The sequence below is a fragment of the Ambystoma mexicanum genome, unplaced genomic scaffold (genome assembly GCF_040938575.1).
Source record: "Ambystoma mexicanum isolate Mex_15411 unplaced genomic scaffold, UKY_AmexF1_1 Mex_scaf1, whole genome shotgun sequence".
Classification (NCBI taxonomy): Eukaryota; Metazoa; Chordata; class Amphibia; order Caudata; family Ambystomatidae; genus Ambystoma; species Ambystoma mexicanum.
In genome coordinates, this window is record NW_027182324.1 from 5,282,507 (window position 1) to 5,297,208 (window position 14,702).

General features: G+C 39.6%; 3 non-coding genes across 3 annotated transcripts; all 3 read right to left on the reverse strand.

Annotated features, from left to right (window-relative positions):
- Positions 1-402: 402 nt before the first annotated feature.
- TRNAN-AUU (transfer RNA asparagine (anticodon AUU)) lies at positions 403-475 on the reverse strand. Its single transcript has one exon. It is a non-coding gene; the product is annotated as a tRNA-Asn (tRNA).
- Positions 476-2,541: 2,066 nt separating this feature from the next.
- On the reverse strand, positions 2,542-2,614 carry TRNAN-AUU (transfer RNA asparagine (anticodon AUU)). Its single transcript has one exon. It is a non-coding gene; the product is annotated as a tRNA-Asn (tRNA).
- A 3,668-nt stretch (positions 2,615-6,282) lies between these two features.
- On the reverse strand, positions 6,283-6,355 carry TRNAN-GUU (transfer RNA asparagine (anticodon GUU)). The gene has a single exon. It is a non-coding gene; the product is annotated as a tRNA-Asn (tRNA).
- Positions 6,356-14,702: the final 8,347 nt, after the last annotated feature.

The window sequence follows — 14,702 nt, forward strand, 5'->3', positions numbered from 1 at the left end:
ATCACTGGTCAATAAAGGGCATGACTTACTAGTGCATTACGCACATTTTGACACTGGAGACGTAACTTTTTTTCAGTCATTCCGTATCCAGATATAGAGATTTGCAGCATCTAGGACTTTAAAGGTCACCCACTTACAGATTTGAATCTTTTACCACATTCATGAGTACAAACTTGCTCCCCAGTAAAGACGTACATGTGCTCCTCAATGCACACACTGGGCAATGCAATCCGCTCTTAATCGTCGATTAATCAAAAGCTCGTTTTGTGCAATGGAGTTTCAGTCAATTGGAAAACATTTTGAAAAGTTATATTGTAAAACAAGCCCAGCCTTAAAAAAAAGTGGATTTCACTTCTAAATGATTACATGAAGAAGGAAAGGCGACTAAAAGAAGTGAAAGGACACCCGAACAGGGATTTGAACCCTGGACCCACAGATTAATAGTTTGATGCTCAACTAACTGAGCTATCCGGGCACATGTATCACTGCAATTTTGAAATCTGATTTTCACTCTACAGCATCTCCATACATGGCTACATCACTGGCAAAAAAGGGCATGAATTACTGGTGCATTACACACATTTTGACACTGGAGACATAACTTTTTTCAGTCATTCCGTATCCAGGTATAGAGATTTGCAGCATCTAGGACTTTAATGGTCACCCACTTACGGATTTGAATGTTTTGCCACATTCATGAGTGCAAACTTGCTCCCCAGTAAAGACGTACATATGCTCCTCAATGAACACATGGGGCAATGCAGTCCACTCTAAATTGTCGATTAATGACATGCTTGTTTTGTGCAATGGAGTTTCAGTCAATTGGAAATCATTTTGAAAAGTTATATTGCAACAGAAGCCCAGCCTTAAAAAAAAGTGGATTTCACTTCTAAATGATTACATGAAGAAGGAACGGCGACGAAAAGCATTGAAAGAATGCCCAAACAGGGACTTGTACCGTAGACCCTCAGATTAAACGTCTGATGCTCTACCGACTGAGCCATCCGGGAAAAGAGATCACTGTATATCTGAAACTTAATTTTCACTCTACAGCATCTCCATACATGGCTACATCGCTGGTCAATAAAGGGCATGAATTACTAGTGCATTACACACGTTTTGACACTGGATACATAACTTTTTTCAGCCATTCCGTATCCAGATATAGAGATTTGCAGCATCTAGGACTTTAAAGGTCACCCACTTACAGATTTGAATGTTTTGCCACATTCATGAGTGCAAACTTGCTCCCCAGTAAAGACCTACATGTGCTCCTCAATGCACACACTGGGCAATGCAGTCCACTCTAAATTGTCGATTAATGACATGCTTGTTTTGTGCAATGGAGTTTCAGTCAATTGGAAAACATTTTGAAAAGTTATATTGCAACAGAAGCCCAGCCTTAAAAAAAGTGGATCTCACTTCTAAATGATTACATGAAGAAGGAAAGGCGACGAAAAGAAGTGAAGGTATGCCCAAACAGGGACTTGAACCCTGGACCCTCAGGTTAAAAGTCTGATGCTCTACAAACTGAACTATCCGGGCACAGGAATCACTGACTATCTGAAACCTAATTTTCAGTCTACAGCATCTCCATACATGGCTACATCAATGGTCAATAAAGGAAATGAATTATTAGTGCATTACACACATTTTGACACTGGAGACATAACTTTTTTCAGTCATTCCGTATCCAGATATAGAGATTTGCAGCATCTAGGACTTTAATGGTCACCCACTTACGGATTTGAATGTTTTGCCACATTCATGAGTGCAAACTTGCTCCCCAGTAAAGACGAACATGTGCTCTTCAATGAACACACTGGGCAATGCAGTCCACTCTAAATTGTCGATTAATGATATGCTTGTTTTGTGCAATGGAGTTTCAGTCAATTGGAAAACATTTTGAAACTTTATATTGCAACAGAAGCCCAGCCTTAAAAAAGTGGATTTCACTTCTAAATGATTACATGAAGAAGGAAAGGCGACGAAAAGAAGTGAAGGAATACCCAAACAGTGACTTGAAACGTAGACCCTCAAATTAAACATCTGATGCTCTACCGACTGAGCTATCCGGGAACAGCGATCACTGTATACCTGAAACTTAATTTTCACTCTACAGCATCTCCATACATGGCTACATCACTGGTCAATAAAGGGCATGAATTACTAGTGCATTACACACATTTTGACACTGGAGACATAACTTTTTTCAGTCATTCCGTAACCAGATATAGAGATTTGCAGCATCTAGGACTTTAATGGTCACCCACTTACGGATTTGAATGTTTTGCCACATTCATGAGTGAAAACTTGCTCCCCAGTAAAGACGTACATGTGCCCCTCAATGCACACACTGGGCAATGCAGTCAGCTCTAAATCGTCGATTAATGACATGCTCGTTTGGTGCAATGGAGTTTCAGACAATTGGAAAAAAATTTGAAAAGTTATATTGCAACAGAAGCTCAGCCTTAAAAAATGTGGATTTCACTTCTAAATGATTACATGAAGAAGGAAAGGCGACTAAAAGAAGTGAAAGTACGCCCGGACAGGGATTTGAACCCTGGACCCTCAGATTAATAGTTTGATGATCAACTAACTGAGCTATCCGGGCACATAGATCACTGCAATTATGAAATTTGATTTTCACTCTACAGCATCTCCATACATGGCTACATCACTGGTCAATAAAGTGCATGAATTACTGGTGCATTACACACATTTTGACACTGGAGACATAACTTTTTTCAGTCATTCCGTATCCAGGTATGGCGATTTGCAGCATCTAGGACTTTAATGGTCACCCACTTACGGATATGAATGTTTTGCCACATTCATGAGTGCAAACTTGCTCCGTAGTAAAGACGTACATGTGCTCCTCAATGAACACACTGGGCAATGCAGTCCACTCTAAATTGTCGATTAATGACATGCTTGTTTTGTGCAATGGAGTTTCAGTCAATTGGAAAACATTTTGAAAAGTTATATTGCAACAGAAGCCCAGCCTTAAAAAAAGTGGATTTCACTTCTAAATGATTACATGAAGAAGAAAAGGCGACGAAAAGAAGTGAAGGAATACCCAAACAGGGACTTGAAACGTAGACCCTCAGATTAAACATCTGATGCTCTACCGACTGAGCTATCCGGGAACAGCAATCACTGTATATCTGAAACTTAATTTTCACTCTACAGCATCTCCATACATGGCTACATCACTGGTCAATAAAGGGCATGACTTACTAGTGCATTACGCACATTTTGACACTGGAGACATAACTTTTTTTCAGTCATTCCGTATCCAGATATAGAGATTTGCAGCATCTAGGACTTTAAAGGTCACCCACTTACAGATTTGAATCTTTTACCACATTCATGAGTGCAAACTTGCTCCCCAGTAAAGACGTACATGTGCTCCTCAATGCACACACTGGGCAATGCAATCCGCTCTTAATCGTCGATTAATCAAAAGCTCGTTTTGTGCAATGGAGTTTCAGTCAATTGGAAAACATTTTGAAAAGTTATATTGTAAAACAAGCCCAGCCTTAAAAAAAAGTGGATTTCACTTCTAAATGATTACATGAAGAAGGAAAGGCGACTAAAAGAAGTGAAAGGACACCCGAACAGGGATTTGAATCCTGGACCCACAGATTAATAGTTTGATGCTCAACTAACTGAGCTATCCGGGCACATGTATCACTACAATTTTGAAATCTGATTTTCACTCTACAGCATCTCCATACATGGCTACATCACTGGCAATAAAGGGCATGAATTACTGGTGCATTACACACATTTTGACACTGGAGACATAACTTTTTTTCAGTCATTCCGTATCCAGGTATAGAGATTTGCAGCATCTAGGACTTTAATGGTCACCCACTTACGGATTTGAATGTTTTGCCACATTCATGAGTGCAAACTTGCTCCCCAGTAAAGACGTACATATGCTCCTCAATGAACACACGGGGCAATGCAGTCCACTCTAAATTGTCGATTAATGACATGCTTGTTTTGTGCAATGGAGTTTCAGTCAATTGGAAATCATTTTGAAAAGTTATATTGCAACAGAAGCCCAGCCTTAAAAAAAAGTGGATTTCACTTCTAAATGATTACATGAAGAAGGAACGGCGACGAAAAGCATTGAAAGAATGCCCAAACAGGGACTTGTACCGTAGACCCTCAGATTAAACGTCTGATGCTCTACCGACTGAGCCATCCGGGAAAAGAGATCACTGTATATCTGAAACTTAATTTTCACTCTACAGCATCTCCATACATGGCTACATCGCTGGTCAATAAAGGGCATGAATTACTAGTGCATTACACACGTTTTGACACTGGATACATAACTTTTTTTCAGCCATTCTGTATCCAGATATAGAGATTTGCAGCATCTAGGACTTTAAAGGTCACCCACTTACAGATTTGAATGTTTTGCCACATTCATGAGTGCAAACTTGCTCCCCAGTAAAGACGTACATGTGCTCCTCAATGAACACACTGGGCAATGCAGTCCACTCTAAATTGTCGATTAATGACATGCTTGTTTTGTGCAATGGAGTTTCAGTCAATTGGAAAACATTTTGAAAAGTTATGTTGCAACAGAAGCCCAGCCTTAAAAAAAGTGGATTTCACTTCTAAATGATTACATGAAGAAGGAAAGGCGACGAAAGGAAGTGAAGGAATGCCGAAACAAGGACTTGAACAGTAGACCCTCAAATCAAATGTCTGATGCTCTACCTACCGATCCATCCGGGAACAGAGATCACTGTATATCTGAAACTTAATTTTCATCCTGCAGCATCTCCATACATGGCTACATCGCTGGTCAATAAAGGCCATGAATTACTAGTGCATTACACACGTTTTGACACTGGATACATAACTTTTTTCAGTCATTCCGTATCCAGATATAGAGATTTGCAGCAGCTAGGACTTTAAAGGTCACCCACTTACAGATTTGAATGTTTTGCCACATTCATGAGTGCAAACTTGCTCCCCAGTAAAGACGTACATGTGCTCCTCAATGCACACACTGGGCAATGCTGTCCTCTCTAAATCATCGACTAATGATATGCTCGTTTTTTGCGATGGAGTTTCAGACAATTGGAAAAAAAATTGAAAAGTTATATTGCAACAGAAGCCCAGCCATAAAAAAAGTGGATTTCACTTCTAAATGATTACATGAAGAAGGAAAGGCGACTAAAAGTAAGCCCGAACAGGGATCTGAACCGTGGACCCTCAGATTAATAGTTTGATGCTCAACTAACTGAGCTATCCGGGCACATAGATCACTGCAATTTTGAAATTTGATTTTCACTCTACAGCATCTCCATACATGGCTACATCACTGGTCAATAAAGGGCATGAATTACTGGTGCATTACACACATTTTGACACTGGAGACATAACTGTTTTTCAGTCATTCCGTATCCAGGTATAGAGATTTGCAGCATCTAGGACTTTAATGGTCACCCACCTACGGATTTGAATGTTTTGCCACATTCATGAGTGCAAACTTGCTCCCTAGTAAAGACGTACATGTGCTCCTCAATGAAAACACTGGGAATGCAGTCACCTCTAAATTGTCGATTAATGACATGCTTGTTTTGTGCAATGGAGTTTGAGTCAATTGGAAAACATTTTGAAAAGTTATATTGCAACAGAAGCCCAGCCTTAAAAAAAGTGGATTTCACTTCTAAATGATTACATGAAGAAGGAAAGGCGACAAAAAGAAGTGAAGGAATACCAAAACAGGAACTTGAACCGTAGACCCTCAGATTAAACATCTGATGTTCTACCGACTGAGCTATCCGGAACAGCGATCACTGTATATCTGAAACTTAATTTTCACTCTACAGCATCTCCATACATGGCTACATCACTGGTCAATAAATGGCATGACTTACTAGTGCATTACACACATTTTGACACTGGAGACATAACTTTTTTTCAGTCATTCCGTATCCAGATATAGAGATTTGCAGCATCTAGGACTTTAAAGGTCACCCACTTACAGATTTGAATGTTTTGCCACATTCATGAGTGCAAACTTGCTCCCCAGTAAAGACGTACATGTGCTCCTCAATGCACACACTGGGCAATGCAGTCCTCTCTAAATCATCGACTAATGATACGCTCGTTTTTTGCAATGGAGTTTCAGACAATTGGAAAACATTTTGAAAAGCTATATTGCAACGGAAGCCCAGCCTTAAAAAAAAGTGTATTTCACTTCTAAATGATTACATGAAGAAGGAAAGGCGACTAAAAGAAGTGAAAGTACGCCCGAACAGGGATTTGAACCCTGGACCCTCAAATTAACAGTTTGATGCTCAACTAACTGAGCTATCCGGGCACATAGATCACTGCATTTTTGAAATTTGATTTTCACTCTACAGCATCTCCATACATGGCTACATCACTGGCAATAAAGGGCATGAATTACTGGTGCATTACACACATTTTGACACTGGAGACATAACTTTTTTCAGTCATTCCGTATCCAGGTATAGAGATTTGCAGCATCTAGGACTTTAATGGTCACCCACTTACGGATTTGAATGTTTTGCCACATTCATGAGTGCAAACTTGCTCCCCAGTAAAGACGTACATGTGCTCCTCAATGAACACACTGTGCAATGCAGTCCACTCTAAATTGTCGATTAATGACATGCTTGTTTTGTGCAATGGAGTTTCAGTCAATTGGAAAACATTTTGAAAGGTTATATTGCAACAGAAGCCCAGCCTTAAAAAAAGTGGATTTCACTTCTAAATGATTACATGAAGAAGGAAAGGCGACGAAAAGAAGTGAAGGAATGCCCAAACAGGGACTTGAAACGCAGACCCTCAGATTAAACATCTGATGCTCTACCGACTGAGCCATCCGGGAACAGAGATCACTGTATATCTGAAAGTTAATTTTCACTCTACAGCATCTCCATACCTGGCTACATCGCTGGTCAATAAAGGGCATGAATTACTAGTGCATTACACACGTTTTGACACTGGATACATAACTTTTTTTCAGTCATTCCGTATGCAGATATAGAGATTTGCAGCATATAGGACTTTAAAGGTCACCCAATTACAGATTTGAATGTTTTGCCACATTCATGAGTGCAAACTTGCTCCCCAGTAAAGACGTACATGTGCTCCTCAATGCACATACTGGGCAATGCTGTCCTCTCTAAATCATCGACTAATGATATGCTCGTTTTTTGCGATGGAGTTTCAGACAATTGGAAAAAAAATTGAAAAGTTATATTGCAATAGAAGCCCAGCCTTAAAAAAAGTGGATTTCACTTCTAAATGATTACATGAAGAAGGAAAGGCGACTAAAAGAAGTGAAAGTACGCCCGAACAGGGATTTGAACCTTGGACCCTCGCATTAATAGTTTGATGCTCAACTAACTGAGCTATCCGGGCACATAAATCAATGCAATTTTGAAATTTGATTTTCACTCTACAGCATCTCCATACATGGCTACATCACTGGTCAATAAAAAGCATGAATTACTGCTGCATTACACACATTTTGACACTGGAGACATAACTTTTTTCAGTCATTCCGTATCCAGGTATAGAGATTTGCAGCATCTAGGACTTTAATGGTCACCCACTTACGGATTTGAATGTTTTGCCACATTCATGAGTGCAAACTTGCTCCCCAGTAAAGACGTACATGTGCTCCTCAATGAACACACTGGGCAATGCAGTCCACTCTAAATTGTCGATTAATGACATGCTTGTTTTGTGCAATGGAGTTTCAGTCAATTGAAAAACATTTTGAAAAGTTATATTGCAACAGAAGCCCAGCCTTAAAAAAAGTGGATTTCACTTCTAAATGATTACATGAAGAAGGAAAGGCGACGAAAAGAAGTGAAGTAATACCCAAACAGGGACTTGAAACGCAGACCCTCAGATTAAACATCTGATGCTCTACCGACTGAGCTATCCGGGAACAGCAATCACTGTTTATCTGAAACTTAATTTTCACTCTACAGCATCTCCATACATGGCTACATCACTGGTCAATAAAGGGCATGAATTACTAGTGCATTACACACATTTTGACACTGGAGACATAACTTTTTTCAGTCATTCCGTAACCAGATATAGAAATTTGCAGCATCTAGGACTTTAATGGTCACCCACTTATGGATTTGAATGTTTTGCCACATTCATGAGTGAAAACTTGCTCCCCAGTAAAGAAGTACATGTGCCCCTCAATGCACACACTGGGCAATGCAGTCAGCTCTAAATCGTCGATTAATGACATGGTCGTTTTGTGCAATGGAGTTTCAGACAATTGGAAAACATTTTGAAAAGTTATATTGTAACTGAAGCCCAGCCTTAAAAAAGTGGATTTCACTTCTAAATTATTACATGAAGAAGGAAAGGCGACCAAAAGAAGTGAAGGTATGCCCAAACAGGGACTTGAACCCTGGACCCTCATGTTAAAAGTCTGATGCTCTACAATCTGAACTATCCGGGCACAGGAATCACTGCCTATCTGAAACCTAATTTTCAGTCTACAGCATCTCCATACATGGCTACATCAATGGTCAATAAAGGGCATGAATTACTAGTGCATTACACACATTTTGACACTGGAGACATAACTTTTTTTCAGTCATTCCGTATCCAGATATAGAGATTTGCAGCATCTAGGACTTTAATGGTCATCCACTTACGGATTTGAATGTTTTGGCACATTCATGAGTGCACACTTGCTCCCCAGTAAAGACCTCCATGTGCTCCTCAATACACACAATGGGCAATGCAATCTGCTCTAAATCGTCGATTAATGAAAAGCTCGTTTTGTGCAATGGAGTTTCAGTCAATTGGAAAACATTTTGAAAAGTTATATTGTAAAAGAAGCCCAGGCTTAATAAAAGTGGATTTCACTTTTCAATGATTACATGAAGAAGGAAAGGCGACTAAAAGAAGTGAAAGTACACCCAAACAGGGATTTGAACCCTGGACCCTCAGATTAAAAGTCTGATGCTCAACTAACTAAGCTATCCAGGCACATGAATGACTGCAAATTTGAAGTTTGATTTTCACTCTACAGCATCTCCATACATGGCTACATCACTGGTCAATAAAGGGCATGAATTACTAGTGCATCACAAACATTTTGACACTGGATACATAACTTTTTTCAGTCATTCCGTATCCAGGTATAGAGATTTGCAGCATCTAGGACTTTAATGGTCACCCACTTACGGATTTGAATGTTTTGCCACATTCATGAGTGCAAACTTGCTCCCCAGTAAAGACGTACATGTGCTCCTCAATGAACACACTGGGCAATGCAGTCCACTCTAAATTGTCGATTAATGACATGCTTGTTTTGTGCAATGGAGTTTCAGTCAATTGGAAAACATTTTGAAAAGTTATATTGCAACAGAAGCCCAGCCTTAAAAAAAGTGGATTTCACTTCTAAATGATTACATGAAGAAGGAAAGGCGACGAAAAGAAGTGAAGGAATGCCCAAACAGGGACTTGAACCATAGACACTCAAATTAAACGTCTGATTCTCTACCAACTCAGCCATCCAGGAACAGAGATCACTGTATATCTGAAACTTAATTTTCACTCTACAGTATCTCCATACATGGCTACATCGCTGGTCAATAAACGGCATGAATTACTAGTGCATTACACACGTTTTGACACTGGATACATAACTTTTTTCAGTCATTCCGTATCCAGTTATAGAGATTTGCAGCATCTAGGACTTTAATGTTCACCCACTTACGGATTTGAATGTTTTGCCACATTCATGAGTGCAAAGTTGCTCCCCAGTAAAGACCTCCATGTGCTCCTCAATACACACACTGGGCAATGCAATCCGCTCTAAATCGTCGATTAATGAAAAGCTTGTTTTGTGCAATGGAGTTTCAGTCAATTGGAAAACATTTTGAAAAGTTATATTGTATAAGAAGCCCAAGCTTAATAAAAGTGGATTTCACTTCTCAATGATTACATGAAGAAGGAAAGGCGACTAAAAGAAGTGATAGTACACCCAAACAGGGATTTGAACCCTGGTCCCTCAGATTAAAAGTCTGATGCTCTACCGAATGACTTTCCGGGAACAGCCATCACTGTATATCTGAAACTTAATTTTCACTCTACAGCATCTCCATACATGGCTACATCACTGGTCAATAAAGGGCATGAATTACTAGTGCATTACACACATTTTGACACTGAGACATAACTTTTTTCAGTCATTCCGTAACCAGATATAGAGATTTCCAGCATCTAGGACTTTAAAGGTCACCCACTTACGGATTTGAATGTTTTGACACATTCATGAGTGAAAACTTGCTCCCCAGTAAAGACATACATGTGCCCCTCAATGCACACACTGGGCAATGCAGTCAGCTCTAAATCGTCGATTAATGACATGCTCGTTTGGTGCAATGGAGTTTCAGACAATTGGAAAACATTTTGAAAAGTTATATTGCAACAGAAGCCCAGCCTTAAAAAAAAGTGGATTTCACTTCTAAATGATTACATGAAGAAGGAAAGGCGATGAAAAGAAGTGAAGAAATGCCCAAACAGGGACTTGAACCGTAGACCCTCAGATAAAATGTCTGATGCTCTACCGACTGAGCCATCCACGGAACAGAGATCACTGTATATCTGAAACTTAATTTTCACTCTACAGCATCTCCATACATGGCTACATCGCTGGTCAATAAAGGGCATGAATTACTAGTGCATTACACACATTTTGACACTGGAGACATAACTTTGTTCAGTCATTCCGTAACCAGATATAGAGATTTGCAGCATCTAGGACTTTAATGGTCACCCACTTAGGAATTTGAATGTTTTCACACATTCATGAGTTCCAACTTGCTCCCCAGTAAAGACGTACATGTGCTCCTCAATGCACACACTGGGCAATGCTGTCCTCTCTAAATCATCGACTAATGATATGCTCGTTTTTTGCGATGGAGTTTCAGACAATTGGAAACAAATTCGAAAAGTTATATTGCAACAGAAGCCCAGCCTTAAAAAAAGTGGATTTCACTTCTAAATGATTACAGGAAGAAGGAAAGGCGACGAAACGAAGTGAAGGTATGCCCAAACAAGGGATTGAACCCTGGACTCTCAGGTTAAAGGTCTGATGCTCTACAAACTGAACTATCCGGGCACAGGAATCAGAGGATATCTGAAACCTAATTTTCACTCTACAGCATCTCCATACATGGCTACATCAAAGGTCAATAAAGGCCATGAATTACTAGTGCATTACACACATTTTGACACTGGAGACATAGCTTATTTTCAGTCATTCCGTATCCAGATATAGAGATTTGCAGCATCTAGGACTTTAATGTTCACCCACTTACGGATTTGAATGTTTTGCCACATTCATGAGTGCAAACTTGCTCCCCAGTAAAGACCTCCATGTGCTCCTCAATACACACACTGGGCAATGCAATCCGGTCTAAATCGTCGATTAATGAAAAGCTCGTTGTGTGCAATGGAGTTTCAATTGGAAAACATTTTGAAAAGTTATATTGTATAAGAAGCCCAGCCTTAAAAAAGTGGATTTCACTTCTAATTGATTACATGAAGAGGGAAAGGCGACGAAACGAAGTGAAGGTATGCCCAAACAGGGGCTTGAACCCTGGACTCTCAGGTTAAAAGTCTGATGCTCTACAAACTGAACTATCCGGGCACAGCAATCAGAGGATATCTGAAACCTAATTTTCACTCTACAGCATCTCCATACATGGCTACATCAAAGGTCAATAAAGGGCATAAATTACTAGTGCATTACACACATTTTAACACTGGAGACATAGCTTATTTTCAGTCATTCCGTATCCAGATATAGAGATTTGCAGCATCTAGGACTTTAATGTTCACCCACTTACAGATTTGAATGTTTTGCCACATTCATGAGTGCAAACTTGCTCCCCAGTAAAGACGTACATGTGCTCCTCAATGCACACATTGGGCAATGCTGTCCACTCTAAATTGTCGATTAATGACATGCTTGTTTTGTGCAATGGAGTTTCAGTCAATTGGAAAAAAAATTGAAAAGTTATATTGCAACAGAAGCCCATCCTTAAAAAAAGTGGATTTCACTTCTAAATGATTACATGAAGAAGGAAAGGCGACTAAAAGAAGTGAAAGTACGCCCGAACAGGGATTTGAACCTTGGACCCTCGGATTAATAGTTTGATGCTCAACTAACTGAGCTATCCGGGCACATAAATCAGTGCAATTTTGAAATTTGATTTTCACTCTACAGCATCTCCATACATGGCTACATCACTGGTCAATAAAAAGCATGAATTACTGCTGCATTACACACATTTTGACACTGGAGACATAACTTTTTTCAGTCATTCCGTATCCAGGTATAGAGATTTGCAGCATCTAGGACTTTAATGGTCACCCACTTACGGATTTGAATGTTTTGCCACATTCATGAGTGCAAACTTGCTCCCCAGTAAAGACGTACATGTGCTCCTCAATGAACACACTGGGCAATGCAGTCCACTCTAAATTGTCGATTAATGACATGCTTGTTTTGTGCAATGGAGTTTCAGTCAATTGAAAAACATTTTGAAAAGTTATATTGCAACAGAAGCCCAGCCTTAAAAAAAGTGGATTTCACTTCTAAATGATTACATGAAGAAGGAAAGGCGACGAAAAGAAGTGAAGGAATACCCAAACAGGGACTTGAAACGCAGACCCTCAGATTAAACATCTGATGCTCTACCGACTGAGCTATCCGGGAACAGCGATCACTGTTTATCTGAAACTTAATTTTCACTCTACAGCATCTCCATACATGGCTACATCATTGGTCAATAAAGGGCATGAATTACTAGTGCATTACACACATTTTGACACTGGAGACATAACTTTTTTCAGTCATTCCGTAACCAGATATAGAGATTTGCAGCATCTAGGACTTTAATGGTCACCCACTTATGGATTTGAATGTTTTGCCACATTCATGAGTGAAAACTTGCTCCCCAGTAAAGAAGTACATGTGCCCCTCAATGCACACACTGGGCAATGCAGTCAGCTCTAAATCGTCGATTAATGACATGGTCGTTTTGTGCAATGGAGTTTCAGACAATTGGAAAACATTTTGAAAAGTTATATTGTAACAGAAGCCCAGCCTTAAAAAAGTGGATTTCACTTCTAAATTATTACATGAAGAAGGAAAGGCGACCAAAAGAAGTGAAGGTATGCCCAAACAGGGACTTGAACCCTGGACCCTCATGTTAAAAGTCTGATGCTCTACAATCTGAACTATCCGGGAACAGAAATCACTGGCTATCTGAAACCTAATTTTCAGTCTACAGCATCTCCATACATGGCTACATCAATGGTCAATAAAGGGCATGAATTACTAGTCATCACAAACATTTTGACACTGGATACATAACTTTTTTCAGTCATTCCATATCCAGATATAGAGATTTGGAGCATCTAGGACTTTAATGGTCACCCACTTACGGATTTGAATGTTTTGACACATTCATGAGTGCAAACTTGCTCCCCAGTAAAGACCTCCATGTGCTCCTCAATACACACAATGGGCAATGCAATCTGCTCTAAATCGTCGATTAATGAAAAGCTCATTTTGTGCAATGGAGTTTCAGTCAATTGGAAAACATTTTGAAAAGTTATATTGTAAAAGAAGCCCAGGCTTAATAAAAGTGGATTTCACTTTTCAATGATTACATGAAGAAGGAAAGGCGACTAAAAGAAGTGAAAGTACACCCAAACAGGGATTTGAACCCTGGACCCTCAGATTAAAAGTCTGATGCTCAACTAACTAAGCTATCCACTCACATGAATGACTGCAAATTTGAAGTTTGATTTTCACTCTACAGCATCTCCATACATGGCTACATCACTGGTCAATAAAGGGCATGAATTACTAGTGCATCACAAACATTTTGACACTGGATACATAACTTTTTTCAGTCATTCCGTATCCAGGTATAGAGATTTGCAGCATCTAGGACTTTAATGGTCACCCACTTACGGATTTGAATGTTTTGCCACATTCATGAGTGCAAACTTGCTCCCCAGTAAAGACGTACATGTGCTCCTCAATGAACACACTGGGCAATGCAGTCCACTCTAAATTGTCGATTAATGACATGCTTGTTTTGTGCAATGGAGTTTCAGTCAATTGGAAAACATTTTGAAAAGTTATATTGCAACAGAAGCCCAGCCTTAAAAAAAGTGGATTTCACTTCTAAATGATTACATGAAGAAGGAAAGGCGACGAAAAGAAGTGAAGGAATACCCAAACAGGAACTTGAACCCAGACCCTCAGATTAAACGTCTGATGCTCTACCAACTCAGCCATCCAGGAACAGAGATCACTGTATATCTGAAACTTAATTTTCACTCTACAGTATCTCCATACATGGCTACATCGCTGGTCAATAAACGGCATGAATTACTAGTGCATTACACACGTTTTGACACTGGACACATAACTTTTTTCAGTCATTCCGTATCCAGATATAGAGATTTGCAGCATCTAGGACTTTAATGTTCACACACTTACGGATTTGAATGTTTTGCCACATTCATGAGTGCAAAGTTGCTCCCCAGTAAAGACCTCCATGTGCTCCTCAATACACACACTGGGCAATGCAATCCGCTCTAAATCGTCGATTAATGAAAAGCTTGTTTTG